Source organism: Arachis stenosperma, chromosome 7, assembly GCF_014773155.1.
Source record: "Arachis stenosperma cultivar V10309 chromosome 7, arast.V10309.gnm1.PFL2, whole genome shotgun sequence".
Lineage (NCBI taxonomy): Eukaryota > Viridiplantae > Streptophyta > Magnoliopsida > Fabales > Fabaceae > Arachis > Arachis stenosperma.
The window spans coordinates 40,563,607-40,580,239 of record NC_080383.1 but is presented as its reverse complement, the minus strand read 5'-3'; the positions used below and the strand labels follow the sequence as shown (position 1 = coordinate 40,580,239).

The 16,633-nt window shown below is 39.9% G+C and overlaps 1 non-coding gene across 1 annotated transcript; it reads right to left on the bottom strand.

The window, feature by feature from the left end:
• Positions 1-12,925: 12,925 nt before the first annotated feature.
• Positions 12,926-13,033, bottom strand: LOC130942707 (small nucleolar RNA R71). The gene has a single exon (XR_009071268.1). It is a non-coding gene; the product is annotated as a small nucleolar RNA R71 (small nucleolar RNA).
• Between the last annotated feature and the right edge of the window lie 3,600 nt (positions 13,034-16,633).

The following is a 16,633-nucleotide window of genomic DNA, read 5'->3' as shown; positions in this document are numbered from 1 at the left end:
AAATCACATCAAGAACAACTTTAAATCCAAAAACTCTCAACTGACCAAATCTCACTCAGTATGTTAGGAAGAGATATCTCACCTTAGACTTGCTGGAAATTCACGTTTCTTGGCCCTCAAGTCAAGTTAAGCATGATTCCTAAGGAAAAACATCAAGAAAACACATGTTTACATGGTTTTCCTTGAAAACCGAATTAAAGAGGGAGGGAGACAGCCATCTCACCTTATTTCCAGCCTTGATAAGTCACATGGTTATGTAGAGGAAGAAGAGAGGATCATTTTGGTGAAATCGGAGTTTTGATTTGAGTTTTAGTTCAGAAGAAATCAAGCTTTGAAGATTTATGAACCAAGAACTTTCTCTCCTTTTTCTCTTGGTGATTTTCGGCCACAATGAGCAAATGAGGCAGCCTTGGGGGTTTTGGGGGTGTAGGGTGAGTTGTGATTGGTTGGCTTGGAGGTGGATTAAAATAATATTAAAATATCTCAGGTGTATAACTACTAAAACTAGATGTATCGGAACACTTGTAAAAACATCTCTAAAAATTATTTTCTAAGCTACTAGCATAAATGACACTAGTAACATATTTATTATGAGAATAGAACATGTATGATGAGGCCTTAGCATTGCTAAAGTCATCAGAGAGTGCTGGTGCTAAGCTGCACCAGTAAACTGTGACCCCGGTTAAACCGATTTTCTGTTTTTAACTAAAACTGACCAGGTAACCTTATAATATCATTCAAGCAACTTCTAATACTAATATAATGATAATATTATACTATTATCTTTCTTCTCTCATGAATCGAGTCCAGTTCGTCAAACTGAGACTATTTACGAAAATCAGAATCAAAACTGCCAACCGATACGGTTCAAAAACTAGGTTCTTCGTGACCGCGTTATCGAGCTTGCCTCGAAAAAGGTTCTAGCTTAAGGATGACATAATGACAATGAGGATTGAGATACTTGTTGATATAGAAGAGGTGTTCCCTTTACTGATCTTCTGGCAAAATCCGTGCCTTCATAAAATATCTCGCATACTCGAAAATCAGGGTTGTTACAATCAACATGCTTAACTAGGAAAGTCAATAACACTATCCAAAATTCTAAGTTCCTAGAGATGCCAATCACTCTGAACTTCAAAGGAAAAAGTGAGATGCCAAAACTGTTCAGAAGCAAAAAGCTACAAGTCCCGCTCATGTAATTAAATTAATATTCATTGATATTTTGGACTTTATAGTATATTCTCTTCTTTTTATCCTATTTGATTTTCAGTTGCTTGGGGACAAGCAACAATTTAAGTTTGGTGTTGTGATGAGCGGATAATTTATACGCTTTTTGGCATTGTTTTTATATAGTTTTTAGTAAGTTTAAGCTACTTTTAGGGATGTTTTCATTAGTTTTTATGTTAAATTCACATTTCTGGACTTTACTATGAGTTTGTGTGTTTTTCTGTGATTTCAGGTAAATTCTGACTGAAATTGAGGGATTTGAGCAAAACTCTGAAAAAGGCTGACAAAAGGACTGCTGATGCTGTTGGATTCTGACCTCCCTGCACTCAAAATGAATTTTCTGGAGCTACAGAACTCTAAATGGCGCGCTCTCAACGGCGTTGGAAAGTAGACATCCAGGGCTTTCCAGCAATATATAATAGTCCATACCTTATTCGAATAATGACGACGTAACTTGGCGTTGAACGCCAAGTACATGCTGCTGTCTGGAGTTAAACGCCAGAAAAACGTCATGATCCGGAGTTGAACGCCCAAAACACGTCATAACTCGGAGTTCAACTCCAAGAGAAGCCTCATCTCGTGTATTGATCAAGCTCAGCCCAAACATACACCAAGTGGGCCCCGGAAGTGAATTTATGCATCATTTACTTACTCATGTAAACCCTAGTAGCTAGTCTAGTATATATAAGACATTTATCTATTGTATTAGACATCTTTTGACATTTTAATCTCTTTGAATCATTCGGTCACTTGATCAAGGAGAGGGCTGGCCATTCGGCCATGCCTGAACCTCTTTCACTTATGTATTTTCAACGGTGGAGTTTCTGCACACCATAGATTAAGGGTGTGGAGCTCTGCTGTACCTCAAGTATTAATGAAGTTCTATTTTCTTTTATTCAATTCTCTCTTATTCTTATTCCAAGATATTCATTCGTACCCAAGAACATGAGGAATGTGATGAGTTAGATAACCCTCATTATCATTCTCACTTATGAACGCGCGTGATTGACAACCACTTCCGTTCTACATGCAACAGAGCTTGAATGTGTATCTCTTAGATTCCCCAACAGAATCTTCGTGGTATAAGCTAGATAGATGGCGGCATTTATGAGGATCCGGAAAGTCTCACCTTGTCTGTGGTATTCCGAGTAGGATCCTGGGAATCCGGAAAGTCTAACCTTGTCTGTGGTATTCCGAGTAGGATTCCGGTAATGAAAGACTGTGACGTGCTTCAAACTTGCAAGTGCTGGGCGTTAGTGACAGACGCAAAAGAATCAAGGGATTCTATTCCAGTAGGAGCGGGAACCAACCAGTGATTAGCCGTACTGTGACAGAGTGCGTGAGCATTAGTTTTCACTGCGAGGATGGGATGTAGCCATCAACCATGGGTGATGCCTCCAGACGATTAGCCGTGCGATTGACAACCGCATAGGATCATTTTCCCGAGAGGATTGAAAGTAGCCACAGCTGATGGTGAACCCCTATACACAGCTTGCCATGGAAAGGAGTAAGAAGGATTGAGTAGAAGCAATGGGAGAGCAGGCGTCCGTGAGCTCTACAGCATCTCCATCCACTTATCTGAAATTCCCACCAATGAATCTGCATAAGTATTCTATCCCTTTTTGTTATTCCTTTCTATTTATTATCCATTCCAATAATCACAATTACCCTTTAATCTGTCTAACTGAGATTTACAAGGTGACCATAGCTTGCTTCATACCAACAATCTCTGTGGATTCGACCCTTACTCACGTAAGGTTTATTACTTGGACGACCCAGTACACTTGCTGGTTAGTTGAACGGAGTTGTGAATTCAGCTGTTGCCCCTTAGAAGCCTTTATCTCAAAATAATTAGAATATGGATCACAATTTCGTCCACCAGCAGGCGTTTGAGACTCTGAAAGCTAAGCTGGTCACAGCACCAATCATCTCTGCACCAGACTGGACAGTGCCATTCGAACTAATGTGTGATGCCAATGACCATGCCATTGGTGCAATGTTGGGACAGAGGCATAACAAGCTTCTGCAAGTCATTTATTATGCTAGCCATGTTTTAAATGATGCACAGAAGAATTACACAACCACAGAAAAAGAGTTACTTGCAGTGGTCTATGCCATTGACAAGTTTAGATCCTATTTAGTAGGGTCAAAAGTGATTGTGTACACTGACCATGCTGCTTTTAAATACTTACTCACAAAGCAGGATTTAAAACCCAGGCTAATAAGGTGGGTGCTGCTTCTGTAAGAGTTTGATAAAGAAATAAGAGACAGAAAAGGGACAGAGAACCAAGTAGCTGATCATCTGTTCCGAATAGAACCAGTAGTTGGGGCGTCCCTCCCTTCTACTTAGATCTCTGAGACTTTCCCAGAAGAGCAACTCTTTGCCATTCAGGAAGCTCCATGGTTTGCAGATATTGCAAATTATAAAGCTGTGAGGTTCATACCCCAGGAGTACAGTAGGGTGCAAAGAAAGAAATTAATTTCAGATGCCAAGTACTACCTATGGGATGAGCCATATCTCTTTAAGAGATGTGTAGACGGAATGATCCGCAGATGTGTACCCAGAGAGGAAGCACAAAGGATCCTATGGCACTGCCATGGATCACAGTATGGGGGACATTTCGAAAGTGAGCGAACAGCCACTAAGGTCCTCCAATGTGGCTTCTACTGGCCTACTCTCTATAGAGATGCCCGAGAGTTTGTGCGTAACTGTGACAGTTGCTAAAGAGCTGGTAACTTGCCTCATGGATACGCCATGCCTCAACAAGGGATCTTAGAGATTGAATTGTTTGATGTATGGGGTATTGACTTCATGGGTCCGTTTCCACCATCATACTCAAACACTTACATTCTGGTGGCAGTGGACTATGTATCTAAATGGGTAGAAGCAATTGCTACACCCACTAATGATACTAAGACTGTGCTGAAATTCCTCCAGAAATATATCTTCAGCAGATTTGGTGTTCCCAGAGTCCTAATCAGTGATGGAGGCACTCATTTCTGCAACAAACAGTTGTACTCTGCTATGGTCCGATATGGAATTAGCCAAAAGGTAGCAACTCCGTATCATCCACAGACAAATGGGCAAGCTGAAGTCTCTAACAGAGAGCTAAAAAGAATCCTAGAATAGACTGTAATTGCCCATAGAAAGGATTGGGCAAAGAGCTTGGATGATGCTCTGTGGGCATACAGAACAGCATTCAAGACTCCTATAGGAACCTCTCCATACCAACTCGTGTATGGCAAGGCCTGTCATCTGCCCGTGGAACTGGAACATAAAGCCTACTGGGCAACCAGATTCCTAAACCTAGATGCTAAGTTAGCTGGTGAAAAAAGATTACTCCAGCTAAATGAGCTAGATGAATTTAGACTCAGTGCCTTTGAAAATGCAAAAATTTATAAGGAAAAGGCAAAGAAGTGGCATGACAAGAAGTTGTCATCCAGAGTCTTTGAGTCACGACAAAAAGTTCTGCTCTTCAACTCTAGGCTCAGACTGTTCCCAGGAAAACTTAAATCCCAGTGGAGGGGTCCGTATGTGATTACAGGAGTGTCACCATATGGATATGTTGAGCTTCAGGATACTGATTCTGACAAAAATTTCATTGTTAATGGACAGAGGATCAAGCATTATCTTGAAAGCAATTTTGAGCAAGAATGCTCAAAACTGAGGCTTGAATGATTCTCAGTGAAGGTCCAGCTAAAAACAATAAAGAAGCGCTTGCTGGGAGGCAACCCAGTCATTAGCAGGTTATCTGTTTTTTTTTAATCAAAGTTTGATACATATTCTCAAAAGGCAATCATCAAAATTGAAGGAATTCACAGAGTTACAGAAGGATTCAGTGCAAAAAGCAGAGAAAAGGAGCTTGCTGGCGAAAAAACGCCAGTAAGGGGTACTTTGGGCGTTAAACGCCAGAATGGGCACCATTCTGGGCGTTTAACGCCAGTAAAGGTGCCATTTTGGGTGTTAAACGCCAAAATGGGCACCATTCTGGGCGTTTAACGCCAGGTGTGCAGCATCCTGGGCGTTTAGCAAAATGCCCAGTGATGAAGGGGTTTCTAGCGTTTAACGCCAGCCAGGGTACCTGGCTGGGCATTAAACGCCCAAATTGGCCAACATTTGGGCGTTAAACGCCAGAATGGATACCATTCTGGGCGTTTAACCCCAGAAAGGTGGCGGACAGAGATTTTGCTTTCCATTTCAAATTTTTTCAAACTTCCCTGTTTTGATCCATAATTTTCTACATAAACACATTTCAAACTTTCATCATTCACCTTCAAATTTTCAAAATTAAAATCATTCTTCAAATCTCTTTCAAATCCTTTCCAAATCTTCTTTAAAAAAACTCAAATATCTCTCAAACTCTTTCCATATCTTCTCAAATCTCCTTCAAATTTTTTGAAATCTCTCCCCCTTCTTTATAAATATATGTTCGGCCACACCCCCCTTTCCCACCATTCGAATTTGCTCTCCTCCTCTCTCTCCTCTTTTCTTTCTTTTACTTGAGGACAAGCAAACCTCTAAGTTTGGTGTGTTTTTCCGTGATCACTAAGTTAAGGCTCATCAAGATCATGGCTCCCAAAGGAAAATAAACCAATTCAAGAGGCAAGAAAGAGAATGCTCCAAAAGACCTTTGGAGTCAAGAGAAGTTCTTAACCAAAGAACATGCAGACCATTACCACAAAATAATGGGTCTAAGGTCAGTGATCCTGGAAGTTAAATTTGATCTGAAAGAAGATGAATATCCGGAGATCCAAGAGCAAATTCGAAACAGAGGATGGGAAGTTCTAACCAACCCTGAGACAAAGGTTGGGAGAAATATGGTTCAGGAATTCTACTTAAATCTGTGGCTGACAGATAAGCAGAGAATGACTGGAACCGCTTTTCATACCTACAGAACCATGGTCAGAGGGAGAATTATTTACTTCCATCTGGACAAAATAAGAGAGGTCTTCAAATTACCTCAACTACAAGATGATCCTGAATCCTTTAATAGGAGAATGGTGAGAGTAGATAAGGGGTTGGATCAAGTTCTAGAGGACATATGCCTCCCTGGAACCAAGTGGATGACCAATTCAAAAAGTGTCCCAAACCAACTCAAGAGGGGAGATCACAAACCAGTTGCAAGAGGCTGGTTGGACTTCATAGGGCGTTCTATCTTGCCCACTAGTAACCGTTCTGAGGTTACTATCAAGAGAGCAGTGATGATTCATTGTATTATGCTGGAAAAAGAAGTGGAGATTCATCATCTGATTGCTTGTGAGATTTACACAATTGCAAACAAGAACTCCACTGAAGCCAAATTGGCTTACCCAAGCTTAATCTCTTTGCTATGTAAAGATGTTGGGGTGAGGATGGGAGTAGATGAATTCATCCCAATTGAGCACCCAATCACCAAGAGGTCAATGGAAGGACAAATGCAAGATAACTCTATCAAAAGGAGGGCGCAGGAGTTCCTCCCTGAACTTCCTGAAATTGACTACTGGACTCGTCTAGAAGCACCTGTTGCCAAGCTGCAAGAAGCTATGGAACAAATTAAGGAAGAACAGCAGAATCAAAACTACATGCTTTGCAAATTGCTGAAGGAACAAGAGAAGCAGGGGCGTGAGCTACAGGAGTTGAAGCGCCAAAAGCTCTCCCTTGAAGGATCAAATACCCCACAAGTTGAGGGAGCATCCACTTCTCAAGATCAAGGTTGTTGAGTTCTAACTATGTGATAATTTCTATCATTAAGAGTCTATTTTAGAGTAATTTAAAATTCTGTTTTCTATTACTATTAGTCTTATCTTATATCTATTTTTAAGTCTTGTTCTTAATTCATGATTAATAAAATTTAAGGTTCATGTCTTAAAGCTATGAATATCCTATGAATCCATCACCTCTCTTAAATGAAAAATGCTTTAATCACAAAAGAACAAGAAGTACAGGATTTCGAATTCATCTTTGAAACTAGTTGAATTAGTTTGATGTGGTGACAATACTTTTTGTTTTCTGAATGAATGATTGAACAGTGCATATGTCTTTTGAATTTGTTGTTTTAAGAATGTTAAAATTGTTGGCTCTTGAAAGAATGATAGAAAAGGAGAAATATTTTTGAGGATCTGAAAAATCATCAAATTGATTCTTGAAGCAAGAAAAAGCAGTGAATACAAAAAAAAAGAGAGAAAAAAAGAAAAATATATAAAGTTGTGATCCAAGGCAAAAAGAGTGTGCCTAAGAACCCTGGACACCTCTGATTGGGGACTCTAGCAAAGCTGAGTCACAATCTGAAAAGGTTCACCCAGTCATGTGTCTGTGGCATGTATGTATCCGGTGGTAATACTGGAAGACAGAGTGCTTTGGGCCACAGCCAAGACTCATAAAGTAGCTATGTTCAAGAATCATCATACTTAACTAGGAGAATCAATAACACTATCTAAGTTCTGAGTTCCTATAGATGCCAATCATTCTAAACTTCAAAGGATAAAGTGAGATGCCAAAACTGTTCAGAAGCAAAAAGCTACTAGTCCCGCTCATCTAATTGGAGCTAAGTTTCTTTGATATTTTGGAGTCTATAGTATATTCTCTTCTTTTTATTCTATTCTAATTTTCAGTTGCTTGGGGACAAGCAACAATTTAAGTTTGGTGTTGTGATGAGCGGATAATTTATACGCTTTTTGGCATTGTTTTTAGTATGTTTTTAGTATATTTTAGTTAGTTTTTGTTATATTTTTATTAGTTTTTAGTTAAAATTCACTTTTCTGGGCTTTACTATGAGTTTATGTGTTTTTCTGTGATTTCAGGTGTTTTCTGGCTGAAATTGAGGGACCTGAGCAAAAATCTGATTCAGAGGCTGAAAAGGACTGCAGATGCTGTTGGATTCTGACCTCCCGGCACTCAAAGTGGATTTTCTGGAGCTACAAAAGCCCAATTGGCGCGCTCTCAATTGCGTTAGAAAGTAGACATCCTGGGCTTTCCAGCAATGTTTAATAGTTCATACGTTGCCCGAGATTTGATGGCCCAAACCGGCGTTGCAAATCAGCTTCAGAATTCCCGGCGTTTAACGCCGGAACTGGCACAAAAATTGGAGTTAAACGCCCAAACTGGCATAAAAGCTGGCGATTAACTCCAGTAAAAGTCTCTACTCATGAAAGCTTCAATGCTCAGCCCAAGCACACGCCAAGTGGACCCCGGAAGTGGATTTTTACGTCATTTACTCATTTCTGTATACCCTAGGTTACTAGTTCACTATTAATAGGACCTTTTGATATTGTATCTGTACCTTATGACACTTTACACGTTTCTCATTGTATCTTCTATAGCATGAGTCTCTAAACCCCATTGTTGGGGCTGAGGAGCTCTACTGTGTCTTGATGGATTAATGCAATTACTACTATTTTTCATTCAATCACGCTTGTTTCTATTCTAAGATATCACTTGTTCCTAAACCTGATGAATGTGATGATCCGTGACACTCATCATCATTCTCACCTATGAACGTGTGCCTGACAACAACCTCCGTTCTACCTTAGATTGAGTAGATATCTCTTGGATTCCTTAATCAGAATCTTCGTGGTATAAGCTAGAATTGATGGCGGCATTCAAGAGAATCCGGAAGGTCTAAACCTTGTCTGTGGTATTCTGAGTAGGATTCAAGGATTGAATGACTGTGACGAGCTTCAAACTCCTGAAGGCTGGGCGTTAATGACAGACGCAAAAGAATCACTGGATTCTATTCCAACCTGATTGAGAACCGACAGATGATTAGCCGTGCTGTGACAGAGCGCGTTGAACATTTTCACTGAGAGGATGGGAGGTAGCCATTGACAACGGTGAAACCCTACATACAGCTTGCCATGGAAGGAGTCTTGCGTGCTTGAAGAAGAAGACAGTAGGAAGGCGGAGATTCAGAAGATAGAGCATCTGCAAAACCTCAACATGTTCTCCATTTCTGCAAAACAAGTACTTATTTCATGTTCTTTTACTTTTCACAATCAACCCTGATAATTATTGATATCTGATAAGCGGATAATTTGTACGCTTTTTGGCATTGTTTTTAGTATGTTTCTAGTATCTTTTAGTTAGTTTTTATTATATTTTTATTAGTTTTTAGTTAAAATTCACTTTTCTGGACTTTACTATGAGTTTGTGTGTTTTTCTGTGATTTCAGGTATTTTCTGGCTGAAATTGAGGGATCTGAGCAAAAATCTGATTCAGAGACTGAAAAGGACTGCAGATGCTGTTGGATTCTGACCTCCCTGCACTCGAAGTGAATTTTCTGGAGCTACGGAAGCCCAATTGGCGCGCTCTCAACGGCGTTGGAAAGTAGACATCCTGGGCTTTCCAGCAATATATGATAGTCCATACTTTGCCCAAGATTTGATGGCCCAAACCGGCGTTCAAAGTCACCTACAGAAATTCCAGCGTTAAACGCCGGAACTGGCACCTAATTGGGAGTTAAACGCCCAAACTGGCATAAAAGCTGGCGTTTAACTCCAAGGAGAGTCTCTACACGAAAATGCTTCATTGCTCAGCCCAAGCACACACCAAGTGGGCCCGGAAGTGGATTTTTATGTCATTTACTCATCTTTGTACACCTTAGGCTACTAGTTTTCTATAAATAGGACCTTTTACTATTATATTTTCATCTCTGGACATCTAGTTCTTAGATCATTTGGGAGGCTGGCCATACGGCCATGCCTAGACCTTGTTCTTATGTATTTTCAATGGTGGAGTTTCTACACACCATAGATTAAGGTGTGGAGCTCTGCTGTACCTCGAGTATTAATGCAATTACTATTGTTCTTCTATTCAATTCCGCTTGTTCTTTGTCCAAGATATCACTTGTTCTTCAACTTGATGAAGGTGATGATTGACACTCATCATCATTCTCACTCATGAGCAAGGTGACTGACAACCATTCTTGTTCTACAAGCATTTGAGGCTTAGTGAATATCTCTTGGATTTCTGATTGCATGATGCATGGTTGATCGCCTGACAACCGAGTGCTCGCCTGACAAACGAGCCAGCCATTCCGTGAGATCAGAGTCTTCGTGGTATAGGCAAGAACTGATGGCGGCATTCAAGAAAATCCGGAAGGTCTAACCTTGTCTGTGGTATTCTGAGTAGGATTTAATGATTGAATGACTGTGACGTGCTTCAAACTCCTGAGGGCGGGGCGTTAGTGACAGACGCAAAAGAATCACTGGATTCTATTCCGGCCTGATTGAGAACCGACAGATGGTTAGCCTATGCTGTGACAGAGCATCAGGGACGTATTTCCAATGAGAGGATGGGAGGTAGCCATTGACAACGGTGAAACCCTACATGAGCTTGCCATGGAAAGGAGTAAGAAGGATTGGATGAAGACAGTAGGAAAGCAGAGAGACGGAAGGGAAGGCATCTTCATACGCTTATCTGAAGCTCTCACCAATGATATACATAAGTATCTCTATCTTTATCTTTGTGTTATTTTCGTTCATCACCATACCCATTTGAGTCTGCCTGACTGAGATTTACAAGGTGACCATAGCTTGCTTCATACCACCAATCTCCGTGGGATCGACCCTTACTCGCGTAAGGTTTATTACTTGGACGACCCAGTGCACTTGCTGGTTAGTTGTGCGGGATTGCGAAAGTGTGATTGCAATTTCGTGCACTAAGTTTTTGGCGCCGTTGCCGGGGATTGTTCTTGTGTATGGACAACTGACGGTTCATCTTGTTGCTTAGATTAGGTATTTTTCTTCAGAGTTCTTAAGAATAAATTCTAGTGTTTCAAGGTGATGTTCTTATCATCACCAAAGCTGATTGATTCTCATCAATTTAGCTCTTGAATGCAATGTCCTGCTGAAGCTTTGCCGGCCATGTCTAATTCCTTTAGACTAAAGCTTTAGACTAACATTGCATGATTCCTGGAATTCTCATTAAGAATTTTGATACCTTTATTTTCCTTTTCACTTAATTTTCGAAAAAGTACAAAAAAATTACAAAATCATAAAATCCAAAAATATGTCTTGTTTGAGTCTAGAGTCTCATCTTAAGTTTAGTGTCAATTGCATGTTTCTGTTCTTATTGCATTCATGCATATGTCCTCATTGATCTTCAAGTTGTTCTTGATGATTTCCTTGTTTTGATCTTTGAATTCTATTGACTTGAGTGTTTTGTTATATGCATTCTCATTTTGTTAGTGTCAATGGTATACAAACTGCTAAGTTTGGTGTCTTGCATGCATTGATTTTAAGTGCATTTTGATTATTACTTATTACTAAAAATCCAAAAATATTTCTAATTTGTGTCTTATCAAGTCAATAATACAGAGAATTGAAGATTCAGAACATACAGCAGAGGAATTATACAGAAAAAATTGGGCATTCAAAAATGCCCAGTGAAGAAGACAGACTGGCGTTTAAACGCCAGCCAGGGTGCCTGGCTGGGCATTTAACGCCGAAAAGGGTAGTAGTTTGGGTGTTAAACGCCAGAATGTGCACCATTCTGGGCGTTTAACGCCAGGATGGCACAAGGGGGAGGATTTTGTTTTCAAAATCAATTTTTTTCAAGTTTTCAAAGTTTTTCAAAATCAAATCTTTTTCAAATCATATCTTTTCAATCAAATGTTTTCAAAATCAATTTCTTTCCTTTTTCAAAGATACTTACTAACAATTAATGATTTGATTGAACATTTTAAGTATGTTGCCTTTTTTGTTGAGAAAGGTTTAATGTTTGAATCATATCTTTTCTTGTTAGGCAATTCATTAATTTTTAAAATCAAATCTTTTTAAAATTGTTTTCAAATCATATCTTTTCAATCATATCTTTTTAAAACCATAACTTTTCAATCAAATCTTTTTAATCACATCTTTTTCAAAATAGTTTTCAATCAAATCTTTTTTATTTCTAATTTCAAAATCTTTTTCAAAAATCACTTGATTTCTTCTCCACTCTTATTTTCAAAAATCAATTAAGTGTTTTTCAAAATGTTTTCAAAATCTTTTACTTAATTTTCGAAAATTACTTCCCTTCTTCTCACATCCTTCTATTTACGAAATTCGAACTCCATCTTCTTTGATAAGTTCGAATTTTCTACCTCTGTCTTCCATTTTTCTTTTCCTCTGACACCTCAAGGAATCTCTATACTGTGACATAGAGGATTCCATATTTTCTTGTTCTCTTCTCTTTCATATGAGCAGGAACAAAGACAAAGGCATTCTTGTTGAAGCTGACCCTGAACCTGAAAGGACTTTGAAGGGAAAGCTAAGAGAAGCTAAGGCACAACTCTCTGTGGAGGACCTGACCGAATTCTTCAAAGAAGAAGAACCCATGGCAGCCGAAAACAACAACAATGCCAACAATGCAAGGAAGGTGCTGGGTGACTTTACTGCACCTACTCCCGACTTCTATGGGAGAAGCATCTCTATCCCTGCCATTGGAGCAAACAACTTTGAGCTTAAGCCTCAATTAGTTTCTCTAATGCAACAGAATTGCAAGTTCCATGGACTTCCATTGGAAGATCCTCATCAGTTCTTAGCTGAGTTCTTGCAAATCTGTGACACAGTCAAGACTAATGGGGTTGACCCTGAGGTTTACAGACTGATGCTATTCCCTTTTGCTGTAAGAGACAGAGCTAGAATATGGTTGGACTCACAACCTAAAGAAAGCCTGGACTCTTGGGAAAAGCTAGTCAATGCCTTCTTGGCAAAGTTCTTTCCACCTCAAAAATTGAGTAAGCTTAGAGTGGAAGTCCAAACCTTCAGACAGAAGGATGGAGAATTCCTCTATGAAGCTTGGGAAAGATACAAACAATTAATCAGAAAGTGTCCCTCAGACATGCTTTCTGAATGGAGCATCATAGGTATTTTCTATGATGGTCTCTCTGAACTATCCAAGATGTCTTTGGATAGCTCTGCTGGAGGATCTCTTCATCTGAAGAAGACGCCTACAGAGGCTCAAGAGCTCATTGAAATGGTTGCAAATAACCAATTCATGTACACTTCTGAAAGGAATCCTGTGAACAATGGTACAAGTCAGAAGAAAGGAGTTCTTGAGATTGATGCTCTGAATGCCATTTTGGCTCAGAATAAAATATTGACTCAACAAGTCAATTTGATCTCTCAAAGTCTGTCTGGAATGCAAAATGCACCAAGCAGTACTAAGGATGCTTCATCTAAGGAAGAAGCTTATGATCCTGAGAACCCTTCAATGGAAGAGGTGAATTACATAGGAGAACCCTATGGAAACACCTATAATTCTTCATGGAGAAATCATTCAAATTTCTCATGGAAGAATCAAGAGAGACCTCAACAAGGTTTCAATAACAATAATGGTGGAAGAAACAGGTTTAGCAATGGCAAGCCTTTTCCATCATCTTCTCAGCAACAGACAGAGAATTCTAAGCAAAACCCCTCTGACTTAGCAACCATGGTCTCTGATCTAATCAAAACCACTCAAAGTTTCATGACTGAAATAAGGTCTTCCATTAGGAATTTGGAAGCACAAGTGGGACAGCTGAGCAAGAAAGTTACTGAACTCCCTCCTAGTACTCTCCCAAGTAATATAGAAGAAAATCCAAAAGGAGAGTGCAAAGCCATAACCATGGCCGAATTTGGAGAGGAGGGAGAGGAAGTGAACGCCACTGAGGAAGACCTCAATGGGCGTGCACTGACCTCCTCTGAGTTCCCCAATGAGGAACCATGGGAATCTGAGGCTCAAAATGAGACCATAGAGATTCCATTGGAATTACTTCTGCCTTTCATGAGCCCTGATGAGTATTCCTCCTCTGAAGAGGATGAGTATGTCACTGAAGAGCAAGTTGCTAAATACCTTGGAGCAATCATGAAGCTAAATGACAAGTTATTTGGAAATGAGACTTGGGAGGATGAACCCCCTTTGCTCACCAAAGAACTGGATGACTTGTCTAGGCAGAAATTACCTCAAAAGAGACAAGATCCTGGGAAGTTTTCCATACCTTGTACCATAGGCACCATGACCTTCAAGAAGGCTCTGTGTGACTTAGGGTCAAGTGTGAACCTCATGCCTCTCTCAGTAATGGAGAAGCTAAGGATCTTTGAGGTACAAGCTGCAAAAATCTCACTAGAGATGGCAGACAACTCAAGAAAACAAGCTTATGGACTTGTAGAGAATGTTTTGGTTAAGATTGAAGACCATTACATCCCTACTGATTTCATAGTCCTAGAGACTGGGAAATGCATGGATGAAACCATCATCCTTGGCAGACCTTTCCTAGCCACAGCAAAGGCTGTGATTGATGTTGATAAAGGTGAACTGATCATTCAAGTGAATGAAGAATCCTTTGTGTTTAAGGCTCAAGGATACCCCTCTGTCATCATGGAGAAGAAGCATGAAGAGCTTCTCTCAAATCAGAGACAAACAGAGCCCCCACAGTCAAACTCTAAGTTTGGTGTTGGGAGGCCACAACCAAACTCTAAGTTTGGTGTTGAACCCCCACATTCAAACTCTAAGTTTGGTGTTGGGAGGTTCCAACATTGCTCTGAGTATCTGTGAGGCTCCATGAGAGCCCTCTGTCAAGCTACTGACATTAAAGAAGCGCTTGTTGGGAGGCAACCCAATGATTATATTTTATATATTTTCTTTTGTTATTTTGTAGGTTGATGATCATAAGAAGTCACAAAATCCATTGAAAAAGCAAAAACAGAATGAAAAATAGGAAGAAAAACAGCACACCCTAGAGGAAGAACTCACTGGCGTTTAAACGCCAGTGAGGCTAGCAGTTGGGCGTTTAACGCCCAGTCTGGCACCATTCTGGGCGTTTAACGCCAGAAAGGGGCACCAGACTGGCGTTAAACGCCAGGAAAGGGCAAGAACCTGGCGTTAAACGCCAGAAATGGGCACCAGCCCGGCGTTTAACGCTAGATTTGGCACAAAACGTGATTTTAATTGCCATTTGGTGCAGGGATGACTTTTCCTTGACACCTAAGGCCACAAACCCCTCACCTATCAAATCCCATCTTTCTCTTCACCACTCACCTCCATAAAACCCCACTTACCTCACCATCCAAATTCAAACCACTACTTCTTCCCCTTTTGGCCAAACCACAAAGCCATCTCCCTCTTCTCCATTTCTTCTTCTACTCTCCTCTTTCTTCTTTTGCTCGAGGACGAGCAAACCTTTTAAGTTTGGTGTGGTAAAAGCATTGCTTTTTGTTTTTCCATAACCATTTATGGCATCCAAAGCCGGTTCAACTGAGAAGGCATGACCTCAAGCCCATCACTAAGAAGAAGATGGAGCAAACAAGAGACCCCTCTCATCATGAGATCCCTGAGATACCTCAAGGGATGCACTTTCCTCCACAAGACTATTGGGAGCAACTAAACACCTCCCTAGGAGAATTGAGTTCCAACATGGGACAACTAAGGGTGGAGCACCAAGAACATGCCATCCTCCTCCATGAAATTAGAGAAGATCAAAGAATCATGAGAGATGAGCAACAAAGACAAGGAAGAGACATTGAGGAGCTCAAGCACTCCATAAGACCTTCAAGAGGAAGAACAAGCCGCCATCACTGAGGTGGACCCGTTCTTTAATCTCCTTGTTCTTTATTTTTCTGTTTTTCGAATTTTTATGCTTATGTTTATCCATGTTTATGTCTTATGATCATTAGTGTCTTAATGTCTATGCCTTAAAGCTATGAATATGAATCCATCACCTTTCTTAAATGAAAACTGTTTTTATTACAAAAGAACAAGAAGTACAGGATTTTAAATTCATCTTTAAAACTAGCTTAATTAGTTTGATGTGGTGGCAAGGCTTTTGTTCTCTGAATGTATGCTTGAACAGTGCATATGTCTTTTGAATTTGTGGTTCATGAATGTTAAAATTGTTGGCTCTTGAAAGAATGATGAAAAAGGAAACATGTTACTGAGGATCTGAAAAATCATAAAAATGATTCTTGAAGCAAGAAAAAGCAGTGAATACGAAAAAAAAAAAGAGAGAAAGAGAAAAACGACAAAAAGGGGAGAAAGAGAAAAAGAAAAAAAAAGAAAGAAAAAGAAAGAAATAAAGTTGTGATCCAAGGAAAAAAGAGTGTGCTTAAGAACCTTGGACACCTCTAATTGGGGACTTTAGCAAAGCTAGGTCACAATCTGAAAAGGTTCACCCAATTATGTGTCTGTGGCATGTATGTATCCGGTGGTAATACTGGAAGACAGAGTGCTTTGGGACACGGCCAAGACTCATAAAGTAGCTGTGTTCAAGAATCCTCATACTTAACTAGGAGAATCAATAACACTATCTGGATTCTGAGTTCCTAAAGAAGCCAATCATTCTGAATCTCAAAGGATAAAGTGAGATGCCAAAACTGTTCGGAGGCAAAAAGCTACTAGTCCCGCTCATCTAATTTGGAGCTTAGTTTCATTGATAATTTGGAGTCTATAGTATATTCTCTTCTTTTTATC